The following is a 6592-nucleotide window of genomic DNA, read 5'->3' on the forward strand; positions in this document are numbered from 1 at the left end:
AACAATTCATCCTTTACTGTCTTGGGTTTGGACAACTATAACAAAATATCATAGACTGAGTGTCTTATAAACAACATAGATTTATTTCCCACAGTTCTGGAGGCTGAGAAGTCCAAGATCAAGGTGCTAGCAAATTCAATGTCTATTGAGACCTGCTTTCTGGTTCACAGTCAGCCATTTTCTTTCTGTGTCCACACACAGTGGAAGGCACAAGGGAGTTATCTGGGGTCTCCCTTATAAGGACATTAATCTCATTTATGAGGATCCACCCTCATGACCTAATCACCTCCCAATGACCTCACCTCCAAATACCGTCACACTGAAGATTAAGTTTCAACATTTGAATGGGGGGGTCAAAACATTGTCTATAGTATTCACCTTAAAAAGAATATCTCAACATGACCCATACTCCACCACCATAGATATTTACTGAGGTAGAATGACTGAAATCTTGTCACATTTATTTCCCACCCTCTGACAAGCAAATGTCTTACCATTAATTCAATAGTAGATGCTAATTCTTTATAACTATGTCCAATAAGCAAAATGTCATCAATGTAATGGGTGAGTGTGATATCCTGTTGGAGGAGAAGGAGATCAAGATCTCCATAAACTAAATTATGACATAAGGCTAGAGAGTTGCTATAGTCCTCCAAATAGGACATAAAGGTATATGACTGGTCTTGTCAGCTGAAAGCAAACTGCTTCTGGTAGACTATCTGGACAGGGATGTATAAAAAGCTATTTGACAAATCAGTAGCTGAAAACCAGGTACCAGGGGATGTATTAATTTCCTCAAGCAATAAAACCACATCTGGTACCGCAGCTGCAACTGGAGTCACCACCTGGTAAAGTTTATAATAACCCACTGTTATTCTCCAAGTTCCATCTGACTTTTGCACATGCCAAATAAGATAACTGAATGGGGATGTGGTGGGAACTTCCACCTCTGCATCTTTCAGGTCTCCAAGTCTTTCAAGTTTTGGCACTTATCTCTGCAACTTTTTCAGGGAATGTGGTATTGTTTAGGGTTTACAGTTTTGCTAGGTAGAGTCAGTTCTAATGGCTTGCATTTGGCTTAATCCACCATAACAGCCCTCATTCCACAGATCAGGGAACCAATGTAGGGATTTGGCCAGCTGTTGAGTATATCTATTCCAATTATGTATCCTGTGGGACTAAAACCACAGCATGGGGTTGGGGACCCTTTGAGCCCACTGTGAGATCTGAGCTAAAATTTCACAAATCATCTGACCTTAATGAATCCCTACTCTGAATGGTTAACTATAGTGATGTTTTGGGTGTTCTCAAACTAGTGTCCTTTGACAGCCAAGATCTGGTAGTCCCTAAAAGGTCGGTTATTTCTTTTCCCACCATACAGTTACTCTGGTACAAGACAATTGGTGCCTTTGGAGAAGGCAGGGAAAAAGAGTAATTATAAAATTTTGGCAGTATATTGGAGTTCTTCCTCAAGAGGGCCTGGCTTCTCCTTTATTCAAAGAGTTCTGGGTTTGTGAACTGGCTCAAGACTGGGAAGTGATTAAGGATCCATGACTCTTTTTATGATCCAACTTAGACTTTTTTCACTTTACCTAGAACTGTTCTACTTATACAGATGAAATAAGAATCTTAAGAGACTCAACTACAGGGAACAAACTGAGGGTTTCTGGAGATGAGATGGGTGGGAGGATAGGGTAATTGGGTGATGGGCATTACGGAGGACACTTGATGTAATGAGCACTGAGTGTTATATGCAACTGATGAATCACTAAATTCTACCCTGAAACTAATAATACACTATATGTTAACTAAATTGAATTTAAATAAAAAATAAATCCATAATTTAATTTAAAAAAATTTAAAAAAAAGAATTTAAAGGCTTATCTATTTCACTTCCATAATCACCATGGTCAATTATCCAATAACATAAGTCTACATGAATCAGACTATTCTGACTGCTGCTCTGATTCTACTGTTCATTACAACTACCACACTCACCTTACCTTTAGTGGCTGAGTGCTGCTGCTTGGGTCCTGCCACCTGACATACAGTTACTTAGTATATTTAGATTTGCCAATTTAGTGACTGTGGTCCCATGAAAAAGTCTTGCTTACATAGACGAGCAATTACAGAACTCTTTAAGGATGCTGGGGCTCCCCTCAGAAATTTATTTCTCAAAGTTGTGGTGAAAGGAGAAAGGTATATCTTCTGAACCTTCCCTGCGTTGGTGAATAGGTCTTAAATGACATACCCACTCTAACATCCCAATCTCCCTGAGCCTTAGAATCCTTTCCTCTACATTAAAACAAGGCAGGTATGGCTTTTCTAATTCACTCATTGTGGGCCGCTTTTTATCTATGTTTCAGCCAATCAAACAAACTGTTAAATCAATTCCTAACTCCCTGAGCTACAATATTAAATGTAGAATTTCTGCTTGGTGAGCTCATCTCAATATTTTTTTTTTTTCTGAGCCAACATTAAGTTTGTTCCATCATTATTCCACACCTTTCAATTTTCCTATCCATTCTCATACATGTCCCTGAGATCTGTCTGTATAAATTAGAAAACTCAAATAGTTCTTTTTCACATCTTAAATGTTATCACCATAAAAGATACATATATATTATATATATTTATATATATAATATAAATAATTATACATACATAACCCACAATTTCATGGATCACAATTTGTACCTCAACTTTAGGGACCTGTTGGAACTTGAGTCTAGTTAAAGGTCTAGAAGTAGAGATAAGCGGTAGGGGTGGGTCCTGAGAAAAATGAGCAATCTATTGCAGGGTAACTGCCTCAGGGATGCTATTACAATTTCCTCAAACAATGCAAGGCTAATCCCCTCAGATTATTGTGGAGACACCACTCTCAATGTGGTTGAGGAGTCCTCTTCCACTAGCAAAGAAGAGTATTCAAAACTTAGGGGCTCAGTGTCTAGCTAATTAATAGTAATTTTGAAGAACTCATTATTCTTTTTTTTAAGATTTTATTTATCCATTTGACAGAGAGAGACACAGTGAGAGAGGGAACACAAGCAGGGGGAGTGGGAGAGGGAGGAGCAGGCTTCCTGCCGAGTAGAGAGCCCCATGCGGGGCTTGATCCCAGGACCCTGGGACCATGACCTGAGCTGAAGGCAGACGCTTAATAACTGAGCCACCCAGGCGCCCCAAGAATTCATTATTCTTATTCACATCAAAGAGGTGGGAAGAAAATCTGAATCTGGTTACAAGTTACTTTGAATAATAGTATTAATAATTTTGTAAGCAATATTTTTCTCCCCATGTGCCATTTATTTTGCCCTAAAGTAAAAGATACATGTTATTTTAATAGTTACAAATAATTTTTTAGGGGTGCCTTGGTGGCTCAGTCATTAAGCATCTGCCTTTGGCTCAGGTCATGATACCAGGGTCCTGAGATCAAGCCCCACATCGAGCTCCCTGCTCAGGGGGAAGCCTGCTTCTCCCTCTCCCACTCCCCCTGCTTGTGTTCCCTCTCTCACTGTGTCTCTCTCTGTCAATAAATAAATAAAAAGTCTTTAAAAAAATAAATAATTTTTTTAAAAAAGAAATGCTATTTTCAGATACAAATTTGAGAAGGTGGTGAATGAATATTCGTTCATTAGTACATTTGCAAACCTGAGACTTTTTTTGGAATTGATATTGTTCACATAGGCCTTCTTTTTGAGAATGATTTTATAAATGTACACAAGCAAATGAAAAATATTCAGGTGCTCACATGAATAGAATTGCAAGTTTAACTAATTTTATGAAAGCTGAAACTAAACATATGTGCTATAGTGTATAAAATTGACTTTTTTTCCAGATTTGATATAATTGACATATAACATTGTATAAGTTTAAGGTGTACAATGTGGTAATCTGATACACTTATACATTACAAAATGAGTATCACAATAAGGTTAATTAACACATTCATCACCTGACATAATTATGTATATTTATGTATAATTATGTATGTATAATTACTTATATTATACATATAAATATATATCATATATATATCTTTTGTGGTGGTAACATTTAAGATCTACTCTTTTCACAACTTTTATGAATATAATACAGTATTGTTAACTATAGTCACTATGCTGTAGATTCCCAGAATTTATTCATCTCATAACTGGAAGTTTGTATCCTTTGTCCAACCAACATCATTCCATTTACCCTACCTCCAACCCGTGCATATCACCATTCTACTTTGTTTCTGAGTTTGGCTTTTTTTTTTTTTTTTGATTCCACATATAAGGGAAATCGTATAGTATTTATCTTTCTCTGTATGGTTTATCACACATAGCATAATATCCTCAAAGTCCATCCATATTATCACAAATAGCAGAATTTTCTTATGACTGAATAATATCCAATTATATATATATATTTATATTTACATATATTTATCACTTTTTCTTTATTCATCCAATAGACACTTAGGTTCTTTCTGGGTCTGCCTATTGTGAATAATGCTGCAATGAGCATGGGGCTACGGATATCTCTTTGAGATCCGTTTCATTTTCTACAGATATATACTCAGAATTGGAATTGCTTGATCATATGGTAGCTCTAAATTTTTATTTAAAAAAAAACCAAAAAAACAACCCCATACTGTTTTCCATAGTGGTTGTGCCAGAAACTTGACTTTTTAATAAAAAAAATGTTCAGAAATGTGGGAGTAGACATTTTTCTCATGCTAAAATGCCTTTGACATTGTCTTCTTATAGGTCTATTTCCAAAAGATAAAATTCAAGTTAAAATTAAATTCAAGACTTTTGTCTGATATTTTATACTGCACAGATACTTATATTTAAAATATTTTTAAAAGATCAGTTTTATGGATTGGGACAACAACTTAACCACTCACATGTTCATATATTGCTTATAGTTACCTACTTTTGAGAAGAGGGCGATAATATAGAAATATCATTTATATATCAGTGAATGAATTAAGTGCTGTAGTGCTCTAGTGACTGACTGGAGTCAAACAGAAATCTAGGTTTCCCTCCAGTAATTTCAAAGACTCCATTATATTTTCCATGTTATAAATCCTTTTAGGATTTTTTTAAAAATCCAAATTTAGATTAGATTTAGAGAAATTAATTTTGGTCACTATGCAGATGCTCGTTTAATCAGAAGAAAACAAAGAAATAATAATTTAGTTTTGTCATAAAGGAGGAAGAACCTTTAAAAAAAAGCAGAGGTCTTGTCCAAATATAAATTATGCTAGTGATTTAGCTTCTCCCGATCATCTGATTATACTGGACATCTCAGTCACAGTTCAGTATCATCCTATTGCTACTTTTATCTCTCTGGCACTTCCCTGTAGTTAGGTTAACTATAAATAGATGAATGAACTTGGACTTAAAGATTTGTGTGATTGAAATGATAGCATTACAGATGATTGTGTATTTTTCAGTCACCTGAAAGAGAAGTTAGACAGATACTAATACAGTCAACATATTCTCTCCCTGTTTTTTCAATAATCAACATCTATAATTTCTCACATGTATCACATATTTCTCAGTAAAAATAACCAGCATTTGAGAGCTTACTATGTGTCAAATGTGGTTCTGGGTGCTTTTATGGATTACCTCCTTTAATCATCACAACAGCCCAATGAGTAAGTACTATTACTACCTACTTTTTAGAGATTATTAAATTGAGACCTAAAGAGTTAAATAACTTACCCAAAGTTATGCAGATAGTAAGCTGTGAAACAGTTATGTATGTGAATGATCTTGTTTCAGAATCTTTACTCTTAATTGCTAACCTATATCATTCCCAAATCCTATTGTTCTTTTTCCTTTTCTTTTTCCACACAAAAGTGCTTTGTTGAATTCAATTGTAGACTGACATATACAGAAAATGCTGTGAAAGGAGTGATAGCTTCAGGCCATGGGGAGCTACTAGTAGCCTCCATAACCTTGTATGATCTCTGAAATTGCTTGGAAAGTCATCAGTGAGCCAGTGGTGAAAATAATGATGAACATAATAATCAGAAAGAGGCCTAAACCAGGGCCCAGATGTTCAGACACTTGGTGGTGGAGGCATAGGCCTGGGCCCCAATCATGTCATCCACCATCTTCCAGTCCCTAGAATTCATGGAGTAGGCCAATGCCACAAAGCCCAGGCGGCCCAAGTTTGTGAAGATTGTGTTGAACAGGGACTAGATGATGTAGTTGGGCATAGATGTCTCACTGTGGATGTTGATCATGGTGGTTGTCAAAGGAGCCCAGCTCTGGTGTGCCCCAAGTACAGCCATCTCATGCTCCTCCTTGAGCATCTCATAGGTTGGGGGGATTTGGGTGTAGGCACCAGGGAAGAAGAGCTGGGAATTGGGGTTCATGGTGTGAGATGGAGCAACTGTTATTTTTTTTCTTTAAGTAGCTTTCTAAGCAGACCAAATTTCATTAATTGATGAATAGTCCAATGTTTTAATCCTTTAGGATTATGTTAAATCTTTACTTTATTCCCAACAATCATTCATTTTCATAGAAAAAGGACTAGCAAAACATGAGTAAAGTAAAAGTGGAAGTTTCCCCATAATCTCACCAATGCTACTGAGTTA

General features: G+C 36.2%; 1 pseudogene; it reads right to left on the bottom strand.

The window, feature by feature from the left end:
- Positions 1 to 686: 686 nt before the first annotated feature.
- LOC110576120 lies at positions 687 to 6307 on the bottom strand (annotated as a pseudogene).
- Between the last annotated feature and the right edge of the window lie 285 nt (positions 6308 to 6592).

The sequence above is a fragment of the Neomonachus schauinslandi genome, chromosome X (assembly GCF_002201575.2).
Source record: "Neomonachus schauinslandi chromosome X, ASM220157v2, whole genome shotgun sequence".
In the NCBI taxonomy this organism is placed as follows: Eukaryota; Metazoa; Chordata; class Mammalia; order Carnivora; family Phocidae; genus Neomonachus; species Neomonachus schauinslandi.